The sequence below is a fragment of the Talpa europaea genome (genome assembly GCF_964194135.1).
Source record: "Talpa europaea genome assembly, chromosome: 4".
Taxonomy (NCBI): Eukaryota; Metazoa; Chordata; class Mammalia; order Eulipotyphla; family Talpidae; genus Talpa; species Talpa europaea.
Window position 1 is genome coordinate 86164858 of NC_140070.1, and position 26598 is coordinate 86191455.

General features: G+C 36.5%; 2 protein-coding genes and 1 pseudogene across 4 annotated transcripts in view; 1 reads left to right on the top strand and 2 right to left on the bottom strand.

The window, feature by feature from the left end:
- CMSS1 (cms1 ribosomal small subunit homolog) overlaps positions 1-26598 on the top strand; it is a gene marked incomplete at both ends in the record, with an annotated part of 345000 nt that overhangs the window by 49609 nt on the left and 268793 nt on the right. The gene's annotated exons all lie outside the window — the stretch shown is intronic.
- FILIP1L (filamin A interacting protein 1 like) overlaps positions 1-26598 on the bottom strand; it is a gene marked incomplete at both ends in the record, with an annotated part of 92488 nt that overhangs the window by 38444 nt on the left and 27446 nt on the right. The window lies entirely within an intron of this gene.
- On the bottom strand, positions 19886-20638 carry LOC311169851 (large ribosomal subunit protein uL18-like; annotated as a pseudogene). The gene has a single exon. The product of its transcript is annotated as a large ribosomal subunit protein uL18-like (transcript).

The window sequence follows — 26598 nt, forward strand, 5'->3', positions numbered from 1 at the left end:
TTATTTTTATATAGTCTTTGGCTCTACTCAATTAGCGTTCCCTTAGGGCTTATTGCCCTCTATCCTATTCTCACCTGTATTGAGAGATAGATATGGTAGATATTGTTGTTTCCTTTTTGTGTGTGAAACCAAGGGTACTGATGGCTTACCCAGTGAATGGATGACAGAGCCAAACCAAGTAGAATTCAGATTTATGAACCATTATTCCTACTCTTTAGTTTTACCATTGAGAATTTATCCACATCGATTTAATGTTACCAGTAAACAAGGTTAGAGATTGACTATATGTGTTGTAATTTTTTAAAAACAATCCCACACTGTTTGTCTTTACTTGATATTTATGTACAGCCAACCTGTCTTACCTATATTGCTTTATCACCAGGAATTGAGACCATGATCGAAGCTGTTATGCAAGAGCTGCTGGTGATCTTAATTCTTGTCATCAGCATGACGCCAGCCAGTTCAAGTAGCTGTAGCTGGGCTAGAGACATGGTGTGGTATCTGGAGAACTTAGTGCAAGGCCTGTTGTCTTGTCTTATGCTTAACACAATATCAGGTAGACATTCAGTAAATGTTTGCTGCTGATGAGGGATTATGAGCCCTAAGCCTCATAATGAGTTTCTAAATTTCAAAAGTATTTTAAAAAAATTACTTCTTTTCTGTAAAAACAGGTGGATTAGTGGATTGCCCAAAGAAATTTTGGGATCAAAGTAATTGGAAGACTATCTGCTAGTTTCTTGCTACTGCAAGGGCAAACTCTCTGGACCTAGTAACTGCATCTTGTAGGCCTTCAGGTGAGGCTCAGAGATTGGGGAAAAAAACAGAGGAATCTACCCTTCGTTAAGGACAAAACCACTGCACTTTATTTTTGCTTCAAGTCCATTCCATACCCAAGGGCAATTCACCTGGTACTCTTTCACCACCTTTATTTTCATTATTTGGGGGAGGAAGTTAAATTGAAGTAGGTAGAGGTGGGCCAGGGCAGAGAAACATCTGACTTAGTCTGCCTACACACACATACTGTGCAGTACACAAAGCAGTCTCACTGCCCTTGCCTTCATCTGAGCCTAATTTGTGTTTCGGTTTTTGTATTTGTAAGTCAATGCTATGGTTACTTCAAATAGTGGCAAAGATTTAAAGAAGGGGCGTGTGCAGGGAGAGGGGTTCTTCCTAGTCCACTATTGCAGAAATATTTTTTTACCAAATAAGAAGCTCTTAGATTGTACTTTACTTGTTTGTACATATATCTACCACCCTTCTTGACCCAGTGACACACCTGTTAACTATAGCTAGTAGCTATCTTTCTGTGTGCTAGAGGTAAAATTAGTTGTAAAACTGAGGCTCAAAGATATATAGTCCAAAATACAGACAAAAAACAAATCAAGCAATTAGTGTGTAATTTAATGTCATGTTATGGTATATGGTGTGAAGGAAAGTAAAGCAGGGTATCACTAGGAGGTTGTAGCCTTCATTGGTGACTTCCTGTGATATTTTTATAGAGATGGTTCTAAAGGCATTGAGTCACTTTAAGTTTTGAAAGTGAATCTGCTAGCTGGGAGGTCTGAGAAGTTAATAATGCTTAGTGAGAGGATGCTGAGGTCACTTGTCAAGTTTGTGGTTCAGACTTACATATCTTTGACTATAAAGCACACATTCTTACAAAGGTACTCCTAGCATGATGTCAGAGAGTAAGCCTGGCTACCCAGAGAACCTTTATGTATATTTATTATTTGTCTCCTTTGTCCTCCCATTATCACTTCCGTCTTTCCCCTTCTTCCATTGCTTTAGCTGGTTGAACTGTATTGATTTTTTACCTCCTTCCTTTTGACTTCTTTTTTTTTTTTTTTTTTTTTTTTTTTTTTAGAGGCATGTTTTTTATTTATTATATTTGTTTGTTTGTTTTGTTTATACATGCACTGGGTACAGCCAGAAGCGCGGGAGGGTGAGAGAATTCACCAGAGCCAGAGCGGGGAGCAGAGCAGGCAGAAGGACCGAAGTACACTGCTGAGGGGAGCAGCGGGCGGCAGGAGAGGTCTGCGCGCCATGTGGGTTCCTCCTCCGGTGGCCGGGGAGCAGCCGGGGATCGAACCGGCGCCGCAGAGGCCGCGGGCAGCTTCGCAACCCAGCGCTCAACCGCTGCGCCACCGGGGAGGCCCCCTTTTGACTTCTTACTGCTTGTACTAATTAACAAGAACTTTGAACCACTCTATGAATTTGATATTCAAATTAATACCTATAGTAGTGAGTCTGCTTCCGGTGCTTTTTTCTTCCTCTGTTCACTTCCTACCACTAATTTAAGGAGAAACCAAAGGATGGGGCCCAAGAATGCAGGAGCTCTGCCTCTCCCTGAGTAGTTCTGTGTCTTTGATGCAAGTAACACTGTGAACATCAGTTTCTTATGTAAAGAGAGGCATTTGGATCAGATGGCCTCCAAGACTGCTTCCTCCAGCTATAAAGTCCTGAGTATATTCTCTGCGTGTGTGTTTGTGTGTGTATGTGTACATGTACTTCTGGGGCCTGGACATTCCACTATCCATATAGAACTTAATAAGGTAGTTTTTATATTTACATCTGTGGAGTTAAAGGTTTTGCTATTCTGATGTAATATATACTCTCTCTTACTGATAATAACTGTCCTTTACTAGAATCAGTAGTTACCATAAACAGAATCAAGGAGTTGGTGTATGTTTGTCTGCACTCCTCCCTGTCCCAATGATACACTAACTTACTCTTCTGCATACCTCCTTACTCCTTCCCCCTAAAACATATACAGACATGTCATTCCCCAAGCTTGTCAGTAAAAAGTAATAATTGTATCCTTAAAAGTTAGTTTTATTTTGGAGCTGGTGGACATAGGAATGTAAGGATGGTCAGATTAAAGGAAAACACACTGCTAATATGTTATTCTCTGTTCTTGGGTTCAGAAAACTGCTGCTGTCCCTTCCACTAACGCATCTGAGAGAAGAAGCATGAAGAAAGGGGTATTTCTTCCATAGCTGAAAAAGAACCAAGGGACTTTCCTTGGAGAGCCTTCCACTCTTGTTTGCCCAGCTTTCCCAGAGAGGCAGTTTTAATGCAGATGAAGGTCAAGGACAGAGAACCTCAATTCTGTTTTTAAGAAAAAGAAGGATGTTAGGGCTTACAACATTGTTGGTGATGTTGGACTTGGATTAATGTACTTAATGTTTGAAGCACAAACTGACCAACCAGAGGAAGTTCTAAAAGTCTTGGCAGCATACATAAAACAATAGTGATTGCATTGGTGGCCTGAAATACTGTAGTGATGGCAGAAGCAGTCACAGAAAGATTTTTCTTTCTGAAAGTTTGTGTTGGCTGCATATGTAGTGTCTCTTCATCGTTAAAATCTTATTTAAACATAATTTCTAGAAACTAACCAGTCAGTTTAAATTGAAGCTAAATTCATGGTCAATACAAATTAAATAAGCTTTAAGAATTTCTTAAAGTTAATGATGTGCCCAAGGGGATAAGTTGTGTTGAATTTTTCAAAGATAATGACTGGCTTAGTGAACAACAGATTTCAATTTCTAAAGCAGGTTGAGACCAATATTACTTTACATCCTCTGATTATTACTCCACAATATCCACTCTTTCATAAACAATTCTCTTCCTGCCCCCCCTTCCTTTCTCTCTTAAATAGGAGGCTGTAATTTTTTTTTTCTGTTCACCTTGTAAAAGCATTTACTTTGCCCTGAAGCACTAGATATAGACACAACATGACCTAAGAAGAATTAGTGGAATTTTATTCTTCTTTCCCCATTTTCACTTTTTTGCTTCCAAATCTATATATTACCAGTGGTCCTTTTGGGGAAGGGAGAAGGACAATAGTAAACCCTAAAACAAAATTCACAGCCTTTTGAGAAAGCACATTAATGGGAATTAGAAGTGAAGTTGAAAACTAAATTCAAAACTTGATTCATGTTTTCATATTGTCTGTACTTTAGAATCCATCACAACATTGGGAAAATATCACAAAAATAACAGTGTATAAAAGTTAAGGAAAATCACCATAAAATAATAAATTAATCTAATTAAGCATAACATTAATATATCCTTCATTTGGAAATGTACGAATTCACATTCACTCAAATTCAAATATACTTCCATCATATAGATTTTCTCAAGGACTAAGAAATGCTCAACTAAAGAACCCACTGTGCGATAATGTATTCATGATAAATCTTAACAACTTTCACCTTTAAAGGGGATGTTAATGGATGATTGTTCTTTGAATCATGCTTTAGATAAAGTTAATAAATGGGACTACTAAAGTGTGTCATTTAAAAAATCTTTTAAAATTAACCTAATTTTAAAAATATAATGCAGACTCTGGGGAAACAGCTGTTAGAGCTTTGATAGAGGTTATGATTTTCAACAGTTGAGCTATAGTTTATGGTACAGATGGTACTTTGGGTATAGCTGAAACAATAATTGATGGTTTCTGCTTCTCTTTTCCTCTATTAGAGTCAAAGAGTGGAATACCTTTTTCCCAAGACAGGAATTTTTCAGTGTCCAATTACAGCCTATATCAAATAAACAACTTTTTCTATTGCATATTTTGTACTTCCCCACAGTGACCTGGGTGTTGGCCTCGCTCCCTTCTCATTATGGTAGGGTTCCCTAGATTTGAAATAATAGTTTAGGGGAAATCCTTCTCAATAGCAACTTTTAATACAGCTTATCTTCTGGCCAAATGGCCTACAACTCTTGTTTTAGAATACTAATACCAAAGTCTTGCATTGCTCCAAAATTATCAAAAACAAAACAACCACAATTAATACTCCTGTGAAGTAAAAATGGTAGACACCTACCATATTCTTTAAAAAATTCAGCCAACAGGGATTACTAGGAAGATAGATCTCAAATTTTGGACATACTCTTAAAATGCTGTTTCAAATAATAAAAAACAGAGCCTATTTTAAAAGGGAAATAATTCTGTAATACAGTTCTTAAGTTTTGTTTTGTGTTATATGCTGACCTAATAAAATTGAATGGTAAGTCATTTTTCACCTTAGTCCAGTGTGTCAAACTTGACAGAGCATGTTTTATTTTTAATTTTTCTGATGATTTTTATTCTGAAAAGTAAAATTGTATGTGGATTTTTAGCATTTGCCAAGTGTTCAGGTAGCATCCTTGAAAGGTTGGTTTGTAGCAACTGCCTGTTCAGGTTTTAATGTAACAATTATGGTTCAAGAAGACACTGATTAGCAAAATTCTTCTATAGGATTTATCTTTTAAATTCATCTTTCTACATAATAAAATATTGTCCAAAATGTTACTCTAGAGACACTAGCACTAGCCTTTAATTTTAAAGTGCATTTTGCTTTTATCCATTGACTAGAATTGAAATAAAAAGAACATAAAACTTACAATAAGTCCCTGTACAAACTGATAGGCTTTTAAAGCAGAATAACATTTGTAAGATTTTTGGAAACTTAAAAAATATTTTACTTTTTAAAATGAGAGTCACCGTAAGTATAAGTTGTAGTCTTAATAGCGTCTTTCTAGACTTTTATATGAAGATTTGTGAAAGGGGTGTGGGTAGGAATTGGCACTAACAAATCCACTCCCCTGTGGAGATGTTCCCACTCTGTCCTTGTAAATCAGGAAGGAGCCACAGTCCGAAGGAAAGGTAAGATCAGGAGACAGTTGTATTATAATATATTCCCCCAACCCTTTTCCAAAAGATTTCTCAAAACATGCAGGATTCAGTGTGTAGCTCGCTTGAAAAGCCTATGTAATAAAGTCATCCCCCACTTCTCAGCACTTAAGATTAAATCCCAAATCAGTTTTCTCCATGGGAGAAAACTCTTTCTTTCAAGTTTTGTGTGAGTTGGAAGGTCTGAACCTCTACAGTTCATTGGATGAGCTTTTCGAAACCTGTCTGCAGTTCGTGATGCTGATAACTTTAAAAGCCACCTACAGACTATCTGGCCGTCTGACAGCAATGCCCCCGGCTGGAGCGGAGCGGCTCTCCCGGGCTTACCTGAGCTGCCGGCGCCGGGGCCGGCGAGGCCGGCGGGGGCCGGGCGGGGACCGCAGTCGCGCCGCGCTGCGAGCGGGCTGTGCGCGCTCCGGGAGTCGCCCGAACAATGCGAGCGGGACGCCGAGCGCGCCCGGCCTATGGGCCTGACGTCACTGCACTGCCTTATAAGGCGCTCCGCGTGTGCGGCGCGGGCGGCGGGGGCTCCGGTGACAGCCAGACCCTCGGCGGCGGCGGCGCAGCGACGCGCCCCGGCTCTGCCGACGCTCCGACCGTGTGAACGGACGGTTGGTGCCCCGGGCTCCCGCCGGGGAAGGGCGGTGAGCGGGTGCGCGGGCGCCCTCCTGCCGGGCTGGCCTAGTCACTGGGGGTCGTAGTCGATCTACGGCGGCTTGTAACGTTGCTCCCTCTAGGGCGCCAAAGCTTCTGCTGCTGCTTCGGGTTTTTAAGTGCACGTCCTGCTATTCTTATTTAAGCTTCGGTAAATACATTTTTGTTACACATTTGCTTTTTGGTTGCTGGAGGGAGGTGGGAGAAGGCAACCAGAAGTCTATTTTTATTTTGAGACATCTTCCTGGGGTGATTTAGTCTTCAAACCTCTTTCCCCTTTGTAAAGAGTCGGGGTCCTCAGAGGATAGTATTTTATTTCCTGATGATGTAACTACCAAACAATTCTTCAAGTGATGATGGGAAGGCCAGATGAAATCTTTTTTTTTCCCCCAGTGTTTTTCCTCAAAGAACCTTCTCGTTCCTCATTTCTGCATGTCTGTGTTTCAACGAAAAGTATTTTAAAGCTAATCAGTTGATTTGGCAGGGAATATATTTATTAGGGAAATTAAATGCTTTGTGCCATACTTTAAAGACACGGTGTCCAAATAGAACTTTAGAAACAGTTTTAATCCATTTGTTCTCTTGACCCAGCAAAGTAAGAACAAAATAGACATGAGACGAAAAAGAAACTGACCAAATATGACTGAGTTAAGACTGTTACTCTCTATGGGAAAGATTTACTTGTCTAAATGCTACTTCTGGTAAATGAGAATTAGCCTCCTAATTACATTGCACATCAATAAGAGAAGTAATCTCTAAAATCCTAGCCAACTATATGAATCTGCTAAATAGATTAGGGACGGGTTGTCTTGTTTGCAAGCTTCAAATGAATTGAGTAGTTTTAATAACTTGAATCTATTTAACTTTTTAAATTACATTAAAATAGGATTGCTTCCTATTATGATGTACATATGTCTATAGAATTACTTCCATATGTTTTTGTCAAACAGGAATAATGAAAATGGTCTGTTCCTTTTTTTTTTTCTTAGTGTGAAGTGGAGAAAGACTGGTTGAAGAGAATACATAATTAGTGAAAATGGTGTGGAAAAAAGATTCAGCTCATCAAAGTTAATGTGTCATCTTTGCTAAACTGTGGGCTCACTTTGACAATGCACTGGATCATTTTACCTGTCTGTTGAGAAACCTAAATTAAATTCACATATATTGTTTAAGAGAAATGACTGCCCGTACTCTTCAGTTCAATTTACAATTTAATATTGATTTTCAGTTTTGTATTGAGATTTTAGATGTTAATTTGTTGGTTCTGTTACTCTGTATTGTGAAGTGTGTTTGAATCTTTTTAGTGTCCTATACTTCCTCATACTTATTAAACATCCTTTTTCAGACTTTGATGCTAGATTTATTCAGATGAGGTAAAATGACTGTTAATGAAAGCTGAAACATAAATACTGAAGCCAAGCTTCAAACTGGTAACATAGGTTATCTTTACCTCAAAGCTAATATTTTTATAATTTGTTTTGTCTCCATTTCCCTCTGATGGGTGCAGAGGTTTCAGAACATTTGAGTTGCTTATTTCTTTCTCACATTTTTGTATTCATGCTTTGTATTTATTTTGATTCTGTGACTTTTCACTTCTCCCATAAAATATGATAGTATTTTTCCCTCTTTTTCTTTTACTAGAATAGCTAAAGAATACAAAAGTGGATATAAGACTTGTCTAAAGTTCTTGGAGCAAAAGAAAATAGGATTATGACTTCTACTCCTTACCTGCTACTATTTTGTTCCCTGAAGCAGAGAACTTTGACCTAGCTATGACTCAGTGTTACAACTGAGGTCATGGAGTGTGACCACCACTCTCTTTGGGAACTAATAATTCTCATTTGTTGAGCAGCTTATTTAGTTCAGGCCAGTCACTGTACTTAGTGCTCTAGATGTACTTTATCACTTAATCTGCACAAGACATTCGAGGTATTATCCATACTTTTCAGATACAGAAACACATTTGAGGTATAAAATAACTTGACCAATTTCATACTGCTCATAAAGCAAGGAATGCTGGAATTTCACCCACTTGTTATATGTGACTTAGTCTTGCCTTCTCCTAATGGTTTGCTCAGAATCTATCAGAGGTGTTGAAAAGAAGTTTTCTGATTTAATTGAAAGGTTTGTATCTCTATTTTCCAGACTGAAAGTTAACAAGAAAAACAGTACTTAACCCTTTTAACAGTCATACACCAGAGCCACTCTAATTATGTAATGGTTAACCCTAGGGAGTGTTATTCAGTTGGAGACATTTTGGATTTTTATATTTACTAAGGTGGTTTTCTTAAGTGTGTTGGTAACTTGTCTTGTTCTTATAAAATTGGAATATTATGACAATTTTCCTGCAGATGAAAGTCAGGTGTCTTGAGGAAAGATGATCTTTATCCAATTGACATAGGCGTACTCACGATCTTTTATGGCAAACACCAGCCAGTCATTGACATTGTGCTCTATGGGGCACATAAATTGAAGAATAGATTTTTATTTCCTTCCCTTTACCAGTCTCTTTGAGATAAAATTTTTGTTCGCTTGGCTTCTGACATATATTTATTACAAAAACAAAAGTGCTATAACCCCTGTGCCTTGGTCTTGACTCAGAAAATTTACTTCCTAGCCTACTTCTGTCTATATGTTGTAGGACTCTCATTTTATAGTCAGGAATTTCCTACAAATAACTAGACCTAGAAATTAAAATTTTGCAATTAGTAGTATGTGTTTATGGTAGTTTGCCCCTTAATCAGCAATAGCCTTAAGTTGTTATTTGGAAATGGTACAAAGAAATTTTCTACTAAGCTAAATTCTGTTTAATATGGAGAATAGGGTTTGTAGGTGACAGGGTGGGAAACTAGGAAGTATTGATTCAGTTGAACCATATGAATCACTTTTGTTGGATAGTCAAAAGCATAGGAAGAATAGCAGCCTCTATTATTCAGGCTAATGCTAGGAGGTTATTACATGGCTACAGAAACTAATGGTTAGTAAGATCCACAGTGTTATTGTTGTTCAGCAGTTTTAAAATACCATTACATACATCAAAGCCAATTCCTTTTAGTGAAGTGACTGCTCTTATTTTCTTTCACATCCTGTCTTCCTGCCTTTGTTTTCTGTGATTCGTTGTCTTTCAGTCATCTGAAAAAGTTTCTGAGATACGTTATTCATAATTTGCTGGACCTTTCTTGCAGCTACCCACAATTTTCGCTACTGGTTCTTTTCATTCATCAAAGATGATGTGCAAGACTCCCTGGAAGGTCTGCTACTGCAAGCTATCTTTGAATGTGACACTGTTGCTTCTTTCTGTCTATAAATTAGTTTAGGTAGAAACACCATAAGGTGCAAGAAAAACTACTCTTTTGTGGGCATGGTCCTGTATGAGAAGCTGAACAGATGGGGACAGATCTAGGACAGCAGGAGGAGCAGCAGAATTTTGTTGTTCTGCATGGCACTAGGCTGCAGTTGGGCTGACAAGAGTGTGAGCCTTTGCTGCTAAGCTATTCCACTTCACAGGACATCCTGTTGCTTAAAGGCTTCTTTCAAGGTAAGTTTGCCCCTAAGCACTGGGCAAGCCTTCTATGTATTCTGTGTTTATAATTCTCTCCTGCTGCTGCTCAACTTAGGAGGGAGTCTGAAGGTGGGCAAATGTAGAATGTGGAGCCAAAAAGGAAGCCTGAGGGTGAAAGCACCTCTCCCTGCCAGGAACAATCAGTTTTCTAACCAACCTCTTCCTTTCACTTTGTATTTCCCAGGTGGTGGTCTGTCACACTCCATTTACATAATGCCCCCACAAATTATATCACCTCCAGGAGTGCAGCACCTCCGCTGAGAGCCTTTCCCCAGCAGTTAGTGATGGGACCGCAATGAATTTAGATTTATATATAGACCCTCTCTCTCTTATCTGGACCCAAATAATTTATTCCAGGCCTCCAGAACCTTTGGAGTTTTCAGAGACTCTTCAACGATTTCTATTGATATTTCAGCTGACTGTGATTTTAAAACAGTGACCAGTATCCTTGAGAGTGACGAGGCTGATTACAGCAACGATTCAGGGAGTGAGAAGCCCCTTATTAACATTAAAATGACTGAGAGTTTAAAAATTAATTTAAAATTAATTTAGTGCCCATCATTATTTGGGAAATGCAGAAAAGTAGAAAAATTTAAACCTATCCCTACACATGAATACTGCCAACTATCAACAATCCAAGCGCGTATTTCCTGTTTTCTAAGCATAGCATAGCAGCTGTAATTTTATATTTGTCTCTTTTATCATGTATATTTTAACCATGTTTGTGACTTTTCTGTAGATGCTGAGTTATTTAAAAATATGTATTTGCCTATTTTTCCTGGAAGTGGTGGTTATACAACTAATTGCTGCCAGCTATCTCCCCTGAAATTGCCAGGGTTTTGGTTCTTCACCAAATGAAACAGGAAAGTCTGTTTAATGGGGATTCCTCTCTTGGTCAAATACCTCCTGGTCTTGGTTTACATGGGATGTGAGCTGGCTTTGGGACTCTAAAAAGTATACCAGTAGGTGAGTAGAATGATTTGTAAAGAATGGAGAATTAATAATGTGACTCTACCATAAGATTATTAAATGGGAAGCAGGAAAAGCCTGCTATTTAGGTCCAGTCCACTTGCTTATTTATTCCTGCAAACATTTTGCGTTTCCTTGGTAACTAATGATAGTTTTGAGAAATTGTTGAACTCACAAGAATTACTGCAGAAGTTAAAAAAAATCCTCGAATCACAGAAATTAGAGACGGAAAAGACCTATTAGGTCATCCTCTTTGTCTCTTGCCAGTACAGATTGTTCTGGATGTTTTGTCTAATCCATTTTTTAAAGAGACCTTGTCAAATAGTTTGTCCCTCATACCTATTGTAAATAATGTACTTTTAAAGAAACTGCTCTGACAGATTTTTCTATATAGTTGTAGAACATGATTTCAGGGGAAACTTTTGTGGAGAAAGATCTATGAGTTTGAAAGTATTATTGAACAGGTTTTATTCGTTAGAAGTCATTAGAACAATTTATAATGCCATAAGCATAGTTGACCAATTAAAGGTAAAACAGATGGGTAAGTTAACTTTATGTTTTTTCTTTTTCATTGAAAACTCAAATAGAGCAAAGATCAAGAATAAACTTTTAATCATACAATAACTCATTGAAATGGGTGTAGAAGACCTGAGAAAATAAAGCATCTAGAAAGCAAAGAAAGGCAGGAGTGCTCTGTTAAGCAGTGTGATTGAAACTGTTATAATACATGTATTTGAAATGATAATTAGTATTAATTTACCCGAGTTTCTTCTAACTAGAACTAATTTGGAGCATTGATGAGCTAGTTACCCACTTTATGGATTAAAAATACATTTTTGGCTTCATTTCTTTTAAATTGTAGATCTTTAATGGAGAGGTCTAAACTTTTAATGTTAATTATGTTTTCTTATTTAACGTCATTGTTATTTGGTCATTTTGTACATGGCCAGTGTATAATCAAATATAATATATGTCAGTAGACATTCAATCTACATCATAAAATTCAGGTTTAGAATATCAAAAGCCTTTTATCTACTGTTAGATTGAATTCTCTCTTGAGTGAGAATTTCAGCTTTCAGGGAGTTGGTATATGCATGTTCCAGTTGTCGATGCTCCAAACACACACATTACACAGGTACACATGCAGGCTTTCACAGACATCAAAACCACACAAGAAATGAAGAACAATATAATTCAACTTTTGAGATCAGAAATGGGGAATCTACTTCCCAAAAACTAACTGTAGTATCTTTTCCTTCATTCATGGTGAGCTTCAACAACTAATAGCATGTTTTGTGCATGAGAATTGTCAGTCATATTTTATACCAGTGTGTGAGAAATCCGATGGGTAGAAGGGTGGTTGCCAGCTGATATATTTCATAAATATTTTTATGCCTTGAGAGGCTTAAAGGTTCTATATTCTCCAATTATGCATTGCAAATGAGGTGGAAAATCCACCTTTGATCATAATATGTGTTCACTGGAATGGAATTCAATGAATAAGAAAGGTATTGCATTTTCCCTTCTAAATTCAGCTAGGTAAATGCAGGGAGGGAGAGGAGGATGATTAATAGGAATACAAGAGCCAGACTTCATCTGCATCTATTGTGTTCTTTTCTAAGGCACTCAACTGTTTGTTTAGCACCTTCTCTGTGTTTATCATTATACTGAGTTCATGGCAAGCTGGTCAGGGAACATAAAGCATGTTCCTGCCTAAATGTTGATGGGGATAAAACAAACACATAAACAAAAGCCAAGAAAACAATTTATATTAAATTGGGATCCTGAGTTTAGTGAAATAGGAATTTCTGTAAAATTATCAGTTAGATGTAGACTAATCTGGATGGTCTTCATAAAAGCAGCTCATCTGGACCTGAAAGGGGGAGTAAAGAATAGATGCTTCCTACCTTTAAGTGCCTTTTGTCTCATATTACCATACTTATATTGTTCTTACGTTCTAGTGAGTCATAAACACCTTCTGTGGGGGCAGGGGTATTATTATTGTTGTTAGAATTTTTTAATCTAGTCTGTTTTTACCAAAAACATTTAGTCTGTATTATATAGACCATTGATGTTCTTTGATTTGCTCATGCCATCTTATTTGATAGTTCTTTTGCTACCTTTTTGTTGTTTTCTCTCATTCTGTGGATTCTTTTGAATTTTATTTTTTTCCTGTCCACTTTGGAAATTGCACGCTATTCTTACTCCCTAAGGAATTAATTGCCTATAAGTTCTATCTCACAAATTAAATATTAAAGTCTAAAGCTGATTGGTATTTTTAATTTTCCAAAGAGTTTAAGGATTTCAAAGCACTCTAACTCTGAGCATACCCTCCCAATTTATATATTGTTGTTATATATCTTATCTTTTTTTAAATTCCCTAAGGCATTATCATGAACTATTAAATTTTTCTGTTAGTCAATGTTGTTTTAGATACCTTGTTTTACCCTTTTTTCACAGAAAGATTTTTGCTGAATTCTGAGTTATCACTTGTTTTCTGTCTGTACATTGATTATTTCACTTCTGTATTTCCACATTACTGTTGAAAAGTCAGTCATTGATATAATTGTAACCCCTTTTCTCTCTGGCTGCTTTTATGATTCTCCCTTATCTCTTTTATGCCTCCATTTCATTACAATGCACTGAAGTATAGTATAATTTTATCCTTCCTGGGTTTCATTAAGATTCCTGAATCTGTAGCTCACTGTCTCTTTTCAGTTCTAGAAAATTCTCAGCCAATATTAACTGGTAAAATATGACTTCTGAATATTCTTTTTCTCTCCATACCTTGTAAAACTTAGACGAGACCATGTTCTTTCAATCCCTTAACAGTACCTCTGTCTCAGCCCTTCAGACTGTATTCTTTATAATTTCTTCCAATATGTCTTCCAGTTCACTGATTCTCGTTGCACATGCAATTCTGGTTTTTCTTTCATAAAGCTGCTTATCCCCCCTAATTTGTTTGGCCCTCTATAATCTCCTTTGTAACTGATAATTGAAATTTCTGCAGTCTTTAAGTATCAGCAGTTCTGATTCTGCTTTCACTTCTCTGACTTATAATCCTTATGCATTATTTTCTAGTGTGTTTTTGCATTTTTTTTTTAATGTGAACTCATACTTTATAGATCTTCATATGTGGGAAGTCTGAACTGTGGGTTGAAGGTGACTTCCTCTAGAGAGGATTTACATTTATTTTTGCCAGATGCCAGAGTATTTTCAGCCCAGAACCTCTAAGTCCCAGGTCTTTTGTTTTTGGACCACCCAGTTAGTGTGATTTGGGGTTGAAAATTCTCAAGTGGGCTAACTTGTTATTATGAATACTTAATGGAGTTTATTTCTCTCCTACTCCCAATGCCATAGTTCAAGGAGAATAGTTTTCCTTACAGTTCCTAAAGGTGCTTTTCTAAATCACCTTTATACTGGGGAATTAATTCTTTGCAATGCCAACTTCATATGGAGCACCCTGCTCTTTGTTCTCTGTACCCGGATGATGCCTTGAAAACATAAATATTAAGTTCACAGAATTCAAAAGTGCTCTCAAAGCAAAAGCCAGCCTTAGTGACTTGCATACCTTGGGTTTTCTTTTTTTGTTCTTGAGACAATAGCTTAACATAGCTAATTCCACCATCAAAAATGGACATTTGCACAATATAATCTAGTACTAAAATTCAACCTGCAAACTATGTAGGAAACATCATCTAAAAGGAAATATTTCAAAGTAAAATGTTAGAGCCAATATCTTGACCCTTTATGCTAGGAAATGCAGTTCTAGCTTAACCTCTTAAGCTTTTAAATATCAGCATTTCCATTCACTCTACTAACTGACCACCAGCAGTTTTCAGCTGCCAGATATAACCAGTATTCCAAATATAAGCTCAAATATTGGCAAAATTTGGATTTTAGTTTTTCTTGAGTCTACATGTAAATAGGAATATAGATCTGCTATCTAGGATAACTATGGTCCACTTCTACTTATTAGTTAAATTTATATTAAATGTATTTATTTTCCTGATTTTTTCACAGCTGTTACTCCTTCCTTGGCTAGGCAAGCACACTGGATTATTCTGAGTTCTCTTTTATATAAACTCTGAGTACACTTTTGGCTGGCAGTTTTCTCTACAAATAGAATCACCTTAGGTGAACACAGGATGCTGTGTGTGTGTGTGTTCTCTCAAGGTGTTCCCATGAGGAAATCTGGGGCCTATCAGGACATACCCTTCTACTTTCTGGTATCTCTACTTCCAGTAACTGAAAGTTTTTATAATCTAGGTATTTTTGAATGGTAAACTTAAAAATGTTGTCTGTTTTATCAAATTTCAAGTCTCCCCAACAAGCAACTATAAACCAGAAACACACTATGAGAGGGGGGAGGAGGGAGTAGGATCAAAGCAAGGAAGGATGGAAATTGTATGGGGACTATAACCAAGATGAAAATGCATACATTGTGCAAAAATGAAAAATGATATAAAAAATATATAAAATTAAAAAATAAATAAATAAACCTTTAAAAATTAAGTTATAGCTTTTTTTTTACCTTCCATTCAAATTTTATTTTATTTATTTTTTAAATTAATAATAAATTTTATTTTTATATTCCCCATACAATTTCAACCCCCCCATTCTGACCCCAGTCCCTCCCCTCTTGCCCCCCACCCCCCAAAAAGTGTCTCTGGTTCATAGTTTTTTGTTGATTTTGATTTTCACTTTCTTACAGTTATTCATTTTCCTGGTCCCTTATTTAAGTTTTCTAGATTCCTGCTATGAGTGAGACCATCCGGTATTTTTCTTTTTCTTTCTGGCTTATTTCGCTGAGCATGATCCCTTCCAGCGCCATCCATGTTGCTGCAAATTGCATGTGTTTATCTTTTTTAGATGCTGAGTAATATTCCATGGTATATATGTACCACATCTTCTTGATCCAGTCATCTATTTTTGGGCATCTGGGCTGTTTCCAAAGCTTAGCTATTGTAAATAGTGCTGCTATCAACATAGGGGTGCAGGTGCTCTTTGGAATTGATGTTTCTGTGTCCTTTGGGTAAATACCTAGGAGTGGAGTTGCTGGATCATATGGAAGCTCTATGTTTAGTAGGTCCAGAAATCTCCACACAGCTCTCCATAGTGGTGGGACCAGTTTGCACTCCCACCAACAGTGCAGAAGAGTTCCTTTTTCTCCACACCCTCGCCAGCATTTGTTTTGCTAAGTTATAGCTTTTTGAGGTATGAGCTTTTATAATTTTTTTCTTTCATAGTAGTAATCTAAGAATTATGTAGTTTGATGAAAACAGAGAGCTAATTCTTGTAGTGTAAGTTATCAGTTTACTGTCTTCATAATGTAACTTCTAAATGCTAGATTTTCCCAACCTGTGTGCTCTATAGATAAATGACTTATACTTCCATATTGGAGTCGAGTTCTATGTTGATTGAGAATGGTTTTTGTTTACCAAATCCTTTTATAAAATATATAGATGTTTTAAAATATGATTAGATTTTACCCCCAACCCCAAAGGCATTTTGAAGGCAAAAAATCAGACTCTCTCTTTGCTAAATCCATAAGTGTTTCTATTTATTTCTTTACAGTTTTTTTTATAGAAACTAGGTGACTGACATTCAATATTCCTTTAAGTACTACTCTGTTAAGTGAGATAAAGATGAAGGGAAGTTTCATTTAACATAAAACCATCATATAATAGCCTTTAGTAAACTTAGTTTCTTTCCTGTATTATAATCAAAATTTTTGTGCAATAGGGATGGGAAATAAAACATCCCCTGCTTCAAAGAATTTGCAGTGAGTTGTTGGCTGAAGATATATTAATATGGAAGAGAAGATATGAGACAAACTGATATGAGAGTGACACAAGATATATAAATAAAGTGCCCTTTCTATATAGAGGAAGAAGTTTTGCACATGAAAAGATGTGATAGAGGGTGGCACTTAGGAGTTCTGGTAAAGTTCTTTGACATTTGCTCCTCCGTTGTCAGTGCAAAAGATGTACAGGCACTAATGAGCTGGTCTGGTGCCGATCTGGCCAGAAGAGGATTCACTGGCTACATTACTTTTGTTTGCTATTCTCTTCTTTGATAAATAATCACTTCTTATTTTTTGTTTTTGATGATTTTAAGGTCTGTGTTGCTTATGATTTCTTAAGTTCATTTTGTATCATCACAGCAAGGAGGAAAGCAAATATTTTGATCTTCTACACCCTCTTGCAAAAGATTGTTTCAAAGGTTTTATGTAAGCTATTTCCCTAAGAAACAATGTTATTAGATGTAGAGTTAATTTCCAAACTAGGCAAGTTTGGAAACCCATTAAAAAGCTTAACACCTATATTTAGGTAGCTGCAATACTATGATGATATTGTGGCACAGTAATATTATATCTCAAAAGATTTATTCACAATGTGATTATTGCCACTTTGATTCTGAGGAGAATATTTTTGCAAGATTATAGAATTTAAACTATATTTCAGGTCAGTTAGGTTTTTGGTGGACTAGCTGGGAACCTATGTTTTATATAAAACATGATATTTATTAGCAAATGTGTTCAGGTTCCACTTCAATTCCAGATGAATACCTCCCTGCTATACCATGGCAGCTCCTGGCCAACTCGACTGAAGAAAGTTAAGTAGCTCTGGAAATACGCTTGCCCTCCAGGTGTCATCCTTTTGGGCAGAATGTAGGCTGGCTTTTTATAGAGAGGAAATATTCATAGGTCAGGTGTTCATAACCCAGAGAATGCCTGTATGTACTTTATGTAGCCAAGATGGTTAAACTTAGTATATTTTATTCTTAGCTCTCCCAGATTAAAGCATGTCAGCATGTTCTTTTAGGCAACTTGCAGTCACCCATTTCATGACTGGAAAAGCTGAAAACACCCCCCTTTAAAGGACAAATCATAGTTCAACTATGTTTGCTGTTGGCTTTGTAGATATAGTCAACTGTTGTGCAACAGGACTTTAAAAAATATTTTATCATTCCTGTAACATATAAATGTTAATATTTGTGGGTTCTTCAAGTAACTATATTTTCTTTCTGTTCTTGAGCATAAGCTTATTTTTGGACCTATTTCCTCTTCCAGAAGAGGCCAAGTTCCTGGTAATATCTGCCAAATATAGTTTAAGGAACTTAGTTCAGCAATAACATGACTATATTCCATGTCAATGTTTCTTGACCTGTAGATTGGTTTCAGTGAGCCAAAAGAGGATAATCATTACAGACTAAAAGAAGCATTCATTTCTTGTTACTATACATATAACAGCAAACTTCCACATTTTATCTCCACAGATCTCTCTCATCTTTGGTAGAAAACCCCTTCCTCTTAAATAATCTCCTCATGAGTTAGTGCAGTCAATCCCTTAGCAACTTGAGCTCAGAGACCAGGTGCCTTATTAAAAGACTGGTGAAATGTGGGTAAAATCTAGAAGTGATAGCTAGAAAATAAAAGAATGTTGATATTGGTGAGGGTTTGACAAAGTTGCCCCTCACTTATATTTGATCAGACCCCATGCTGTAAAGATAATCTTATAGAAGAGGCACGCAGCTCGATGGAAGAGGGAACCATTTGCTTCTACAGGGAATTGCTGTGGTTCCATATTCTAAAGCATGAGTCATGGATGTCTTTATGATTACACATCCCTTCTAGCATATGAGGAATTAACTTTAGAGAAAAGGAAGTTAAGAGAAAACAGAAGTGTGAATAACTGCTAATGGTGCTTCTCTGGCTCCGTTCCGTCTGCCATTCCATCATACATAAAGGGGGTAGTTCAGAGATTCCTTTCCTGGCAAGTAAGTGGCAACATATGTTTGAAACAGTGAATGGAAACTGTAGGGAGAAAATGACAGGCATATGGCATTAGGAAGGCAGGGGAAATTTGTTGCCTTAATGTTAGCCACATAATTGGTATACTCTTCTAAAGGGGCTGTTTTACTTTGAAAAGGCTGTGTGCCCTGTTAGTATAGCATTTCCGTGTATGGAATATATAATTTTCTAGGGTTTTTCTTTTCTTTTCATGAATGGTAGTCGCATTAAGCCATTGTTGCTACGCAGAGGTCTTGAGAGAAAGGTTGTCAAAAAGGAAAGATAGAACCTAATCAGAAATTACATTTTTTAGGACCCCTTATTATAAAGTAGTAAAAATAGAGAATGGGGAAGCACTTAGGAACAATTACTTTGAAGGGCTGAAAACAGAGGAATGGGTTCCAAATTACTGTCCTCAGGTATGTTCTTTAAGTGATAATTCTACAATGACAATGTTTGTGATTTGTTGCCATAGCAACTAAATCTTTGCTCATAGTTTGAGATTCCCCAGATTACTTTAAAGGGCAAGAGTTGGATTTTTTTTTTTTTGCAAACTATGAATTAATCAATATTTACTTTTTAACAAACAAAGTGCAATGATTTACCTTAAAAAATATTTTCTTAACAAAAAAATCAATGTATACAAAGGGTACTGACACCCATTTCCAATTGTCAGTAACTGTTATAGAGATGTTTTGTGGGTATATGGAATGAAAGATATTTCAAACAAATATTCTGCATGCAATTACACAATACTTAGGACCTGTTTTGCTCTAATTCTTTATGTCCAATCTCAAAGTCTCTTTCTTTTAAAATAGAAACCTAGGAAAATCAGCTAAACAAATTTTTTCTTTATTTTGCTGCTTAAACATAATGTTTGTTATTGTATTATCTTTTTTTAAAGATTTATTTATTTATTTATTTATTTATTTATTTATGCAAGAACTGGGATGTAGGCCAGAGGTGTGGGGGTGAGAGGATTCACCAGAGACAGAGTGGGGAGCAGAACAGGCAGATCTACTTCCCACTGCTGAGGGGAGCAGTAGGTAAGGCATAAGAGGTCTGCTGTGCCATGTGTGTTAGCTCCCTGGCCAGGGATCGAACTCATGCTGCAGTGCCTGGTGATAGCTTGATAACACTAAGACTTTAACCTCTGTGCCACCAGGGAGGCCTCTGTTACTGTATTATCTTGATTGAAAAATCTCCATTGAAAAAATCATGATTTTGCTTATTGGTTCTCATAAGCCAGCTCCTGAAATTGGAAGAGGCTTGTTTTCTGAACTACCTGATTTTTCTTCTGGGCAAGAAACATTTTGGGATGGTTCCACCATCTCTTTTTAACTTATTTCTTAGGCTCCTCATAGATTGAATTCTCTCTGATAGCAGCATGGATTTTCTTAGCCATCTCCTCCATTATGCCAGGAGTTACATTGTTCTTTATGTATTGAGACAATTGCTTCTTATAAATATCTTCATCTTCTTCCATTGAGTAACTCATGTAATTTGCAACATTCTGACTCATGGTTTGCTTTTCTGATGTACTTCTGCATTGAATTCTTTGCTTCCTGAATCATAGGCAGAAATTGCTTGATACTGTGAGGAATAGATAAGCTTCCATCCACAGCTCCATTCAGGGCTCCCAAAACTTTATTTGTAGTAGTAGTTCTAGCAAGTTCTGATCCAAGTAGCAAGTGAAGGCACCAGGTCGACCATCAATTCTTTCCACATTGTGTTCATCCCCAGTCACCTCTACTTAGCCTTCATAGATCTTATCTATGCCAAACCTACTGAGATGCCTGCAGGCCAGTAACAGGCCAGTACAATATACTGCATCATGATTTGACGCATCAACCTTCACACCTCTCTTTGGGAGTTCATGAACATAAGCTGCACAAGTATTCATATCTACTATATGGGCATAAACAATCTAACAGATGATATCTCTATTGGTTACATGAATTATCATCATATATTTGGATGTGTAATATTTATTTTTATCCTGGTTTACCAGGTGTTTCTGAACATAGTAATCATAGTTTTACTCTCTCTCCTTCTTCTAAATTTCACTGGGTATCTCTTGAATTGGTCTTATTCTTGACAGCTTTAAACAAATCAGCATCTGCAGAACAGATACCAGCATCTGCAACTCACCACAGACCTTTATGCCCAGTGCCCAATTTTTCTTCTGTAGTAATATATTTATTTCTAACAGGTGGACATTTGATATGTGTACTTCTAACAGGTGGACATTTGATATGTGTACATTCATACATAAAAATGTATGTTCATTTTTCATAGCATCTTAGTATTTTTGTTTTGTTCTAATGTGAATTGGGCAATCACACAAGGCAATCAAAAGAAGATACGATTAAATAAAATACATCCCCTGAGCACTAAATCTGAAATTCTCATAGAACTTTAGGTACATTTATTAGATAACTGTTAATGTAAATCAGATTCCTATTGGTATTTCACATCACCTGGGAAGGGCTGGACACACAGAAAAAAATAGAATGACTTCTTTTTATTTAGAAGATTAGAGACAGCTACCATGGATGTGCTTTTGATTATACTAGGAGAGATGTTTGTGTGATTTACTTAGAGGCTTAAACTAGAAATTAATTTCTTCTTTTCTAAAAATCTTTTAAGAGAAGTATCTTCTGGTATTGATTGGTCTTCATTTTGCATCATATGAAATGTCTGCTGAGTTTTTTTTGAACAGAACATTTAGTTATAGTTTTTCAAAGCAGATTGCTGTATCGAGTACCAAGTTATTACATTCTTCAGGCCATTTCTAATCATGATACATTCTTTTGCCCTTAATGAACATTACTAAAGCACTAGAGTTAAAAATAGAAATCACATTTTAAGATCATATAGGAAATATTCTACCTAATTCTTTCTATAAAGAAGTTTTTCCTGAATTATATTGACTAGTTATCATGTATAAAGCTTTTGGAAATATGTGAAATCTGTGGGGAAGCCATTGTGATCACTGTTGTTGCTTTTTTCCTAGCAGTTTCTTAACTTCATTGGCATTCTTTAGCAAAATATTTCTAAGATCAAGTGTGAAGAAGAAGATTATAAAAAATGTACTGTTCCTGAATTGTTATGATGGACAATTTGAACTCCTGCCTCCATCTCGATTGTGACTCCACCATGGTCCACCTTCAGGGTATCCTTTCTTAATGATTATGTCATTCTTAAAATTCATAGTGACTAAATTTCAGGCATTCATTCGATTCTCTTAGGTTTAAGAGAAATCATTTAACCCTCTTCTGTGCTAGTGAGGTCTGAATAACAAAGATGGTGATGATGAGAATTTAATAACTAATTCATGCTTGATGCTTACTGTGTGTAAAATACTATTTTAAATATTTTATGTTTACTTTATGTTTACACTTTATGTTAATTCATTTAACCTGTACAACAGCCTATAAGGTATCATTATTATTACCATTGAACAGAAGGATAAAAATTGATGAAGAATAGGAAACTGAGGTAGTATAAATAACCAGTATTCAAAACCAGTAAGTTTGGCTCCAGAATCCACGTTCATAACTCTTTGTTACAAATAAGCTATACTTTCATTTAACATTCCCCACTCCCCCACTTAAAGTTCCTCAGAATAGCCATAACATACCAAATGTACTGATTGACTAACGTTGCCTCTTTCTGCTCTGCCACACAAATCTAAAGCCCTCCTACTCAAGCTGGTCTGCACATCGGAATTATGGGGGGAATTTTCGGCACTATTGATGCTTGCATCTTAGAGATTCTGACAAATTGGTGCATGCTGGATAGCAGGGAGTTTAAAAGCTTCTCTGGTCATCTAATACCTATTGAAGTTTTAGAACCACTGACTTAAATAAAGGAAAATGAAACTGGCCTACATACAAGCACATTTCTAAGGGGCTGGAGAATGGAAGTCATAGAACTTGGACCCTGGAGCACCCAGGAGTTAAAACTATCAAGCCAGTTAGCCTTTCTTCTTGTTACAAATTGTGAAGGCTTGTGAGAAATACCGAGTGGAAATGCTGGGGGTTGAAAATTACCCAGAGACTAAATTGAGTATACTATTCTTTTGTTATGGGAAAAGAATTAGGTAAACATTAGTATTGCTTCAGTAGTAGGTTCTTACATGGCCATTGAACGTATGCAGGAAACTTGTTTAGATAAAATGCTACAAGTGGCAATAGGATAGTGCCTTGCTTCATGGTTGCCAGCTTATTGCTCCAATGAGAAGAGTAGCCGACTTTACTAAAATGTTCAGGAAAATTGATATTTATTTCAAATGTTTATGGTTTATCGTCTCAGAAGATTAATGCCAAATCCTCAAAAAATGTTGTGACGAGCGATGACTCATTTTAGCTCATGTCAAAACAATGTGGTTTTGTAATTTTCTTGTCCCTGGATAAGCTATTAAACACTAAACAAAATGCCTCAGAATGAAACCGAGTGTTTTATATTATGTACTTTTGCTTGGCCATTAGCCAGATATTTGTTGGGATAGCTCACTGCCCATCAAGACCTGTGATTTGCTCCAATGATACTACACAGTTTACACTGCTTATAGATCAGTGGTATGTATTCTGAAGCTAAATAGTCAAAGCTCAGTTTCTTTGCATAAACAATTTGTGTAACTCTATGCTTAGCCCTGTGATTTTTCTTTGTTAAACTGTGGATAGGATGTAACTAATGGATAGGTATTTTTTTTTTTTTGCATTATCTTGTTGATAAATAGCATGGATTTCAAGAAGCATAAGAAGAATTTCATGTGTGTGTGTGATATGTAAAACTTGTATATGTATGAGATAAGATATATGGTATAGCTTACACTGAAACAAATATTTGTTTGCTCATCTTATCTCTTGTAGAGTGCAGCATAATGTTTTGAATGTAGTAGGCACACAAAATATGTGTTGCTGATAATAATGATCCTAATAAACAGGTGACTTCTGTTAATTTTCTGTGGTCTGTCAGTACTTTATAAGATGTAATAAAAATCATACTTAAGCTAGCTACATTTTATTTTTTAGGAGCAAAATGTTTAAGTGATTGGTTTGCTTTCTCTGACTTCCCAATAATGAGACTATTTAAAATGTTATATTAGACATTTTTAAGATTTTTTATCTGTGTCATTAATTCTTAAGATTACTGAGAAGACATTCTCAGTACCATGCACATTTTTTTGAGTAGACTTTTCAGGGCATGATCTTCTGACAGTCAAAAATGTGGGTTCGTTCATGACAGTTTGTATCATATCCAACACCTAAGAGAGAGTGAGCACTCAATTGATATTTGTTGATTGCACATATATTCCACTCATACTCATTTCTTAGGCAACAAGAATCAGTTTCTTCAAATGCAGTTCCATGAGGGGATTTGGGGAAAGGTAGTTGAAGACTAAATACCTTCAGGGTGATTCTATAACATGTAACAGATTGTCATGTCTAACGAAGTTATCCTCATGCATAAGGGTATCTAGCAATCAGCCCATTCTAAGATGAAAAATGATATAGAGTGGTAATTCAAGCTGCATCTGACAACTATAGTTGATCCAAGAAAGAATGCTTGGATTACAACCAGTTGTTACTGTTAGACACCAGACAATCCAGAAAGGTTAACAGGTCGACAAAATATTTGTCAGGAAAATTCACACTAAATATCATGCTTTTAGTTTGGATTAAAAGTGTTGCAAAGATTGAAGTGGAAAAAAGATATTAATAAAATCCTAAGCATGTGACAGGACAAACAAACTCTTGTTCACTGAAACCTAGAACTGTTAGAATCTAAGTCTTGAAGGAATTGCCTTTACACAAAGCGTAGAGGTTTACTTAGAGGGTACATTGCCTCATAGTTAGAGTATAGACATAGGTCAGACTTCTGGGTTCAGTTCACCCCTCTGCCCTTCCAGACCCCCTAACCCTCCATCCCCCCTCACACACATTTCCAATCCTGTGTCCTTAGGCAGCTTATGTATCTTCTCCAGCCTCAGTTACTTCATCTGTTAAATATGTTGCTAATAATAGTACCTATCTCATAGGGTTGAAATGAGGATTAAGGGTTAAGTGAAAAACACTGAAAACAGTAGCTATGTGTATACATATGTATATATTTAAAGTATTTGCCATATTGGTAGATTGGCTAAAAAAAGTAGGTTTAGTAGAATTTGATAGACACACAGATGAATCCAAAATTGTATATTAAGAATAATTCACCTTTTAAGATTGCATCCTACAGGCCCTTACACAGCTTCTTTAATGCACATGGTTAGAGATGAGGACCTTGACTGATCTAGTGTCCTGACCCAAAAAAGTACTTGTTTCTGTTTTAACTGAGATGCTTCAAACAGAAAATTATGCCGTGCCCCTTTCTTGTTGCCCACACTGAAATGATGATTAGGACACTGTCCTCGCTTCATTTACTTGTACTAATTTGTCCTAAATGAAAAACTCTTCATTTGGTAATAGAAAATTTTGGCTTCAAGTAATAGAAACAAGCCCAAGCTAATTGAGTTAAGGAGATCTTTGGCCAGGAAAAGTAACTATTGAGATAGGCATCTTGTTTTTCTAAGCAAATGCTCCTATTTCAGGATCTGAGTGGGCCTTAATCCATTTACCTGGTTGGAGTTGCCCAGTTTTTAGAGGAACACTTTACATTTCTGGCAGCAGGAAGTGTGATGAATGTTGTTGTTATTGTTGCTCTTAATGATAAGTATGTGGTTATTATTCTTACTATAAACAAAGGTCTGTAAAGACCATAAACCAGATTGTTTAACCATTAGAAGGTACTTATTTTGTTATTCTATCATTTGCTAGTATTTTTGTTCCTAATCTTGGATCTTTCAGTGGGGAGAGAAAATGTTACTTTCATATCAAGTACTTATAACCACTTTTGGTAGCAGAAACTGCTTGGTAAAATTTATTCAGTTTCAATCAAAAGAGGTGTTTTAGCACTGGCATTTTTCAGTGACTTAATTAAAATAGGACCTTTAAAAATTATATTTAAAATAGGATATTCCATTAAAATGAGGTCAAAGAGTTTTCCAAACATTAAATTTTTGTTAGTTTGATATCTTTCCACTTCAAACCTAGTAAACATGGAGTTTTCCTTACCTTTCTTACATTTTTCTCCTTTTCCTTATAGCTGCTCATTGCTTTTCTGTTACCCTGAGGTTCATACTTAGTATAACTCGCTATCTGTAGTCTCTACCTAATCCTTGCCTCCTATTTCTGCTTGCCTTCTTTGGGACTGTCTCTGTTTGTCTTCTCCTGTTCTACTGTCTTTAGTCTCAGTTGTCTCTTTTCATTCCATTTCACTGTTACTACAAATCACAATTTTCTCTACAAGTGGCCAGCCTCTTTCTTCCTTTCCAGACCCTGAAATTTCTTGAAATACTCACCACACTCAATGTATTTACATTCTCAACACTTCTCTTTGGATCCTTGACATCTGATTAGCATCTGCAATTCTGATGAAATTGTTCTCCCAGACTCTTTAATGACTTTATCACATCCAACAGGTTTCATTCTCTGCTGCTTTATCCTCTACAACTTCTCTGTACTACTTAACACAGTAGACTGCCTACCTATCTCCCCTCCTCCTTGAAATTCTCCCTTTGGCTTTCAAGGCACTGGGCTCTCCAAGTTCTCTTTCCATACCGTAGACTACTTCTATGCTACCTTCCTTGATACCTTATCCCCCACTTCTTATCTTCTGAGTATAGGCATTTGCCTGTACTATCCAGCTGCTTTCTCTTGGTACTACTTTTCCCTTGGTACTCTTACCTACTCTTACTCTTTCGGCTTCCCCCTCTATACTTTAACTCTCAAATCTTTGTCTTTAGCCACTGCTTACCTCAGTTCTGTCTAGTTGCTCCTAGATTTCTCACCAGTTTGTCAAGAACAGCATTGCAAAGCCAAACTCATCCATCTCATC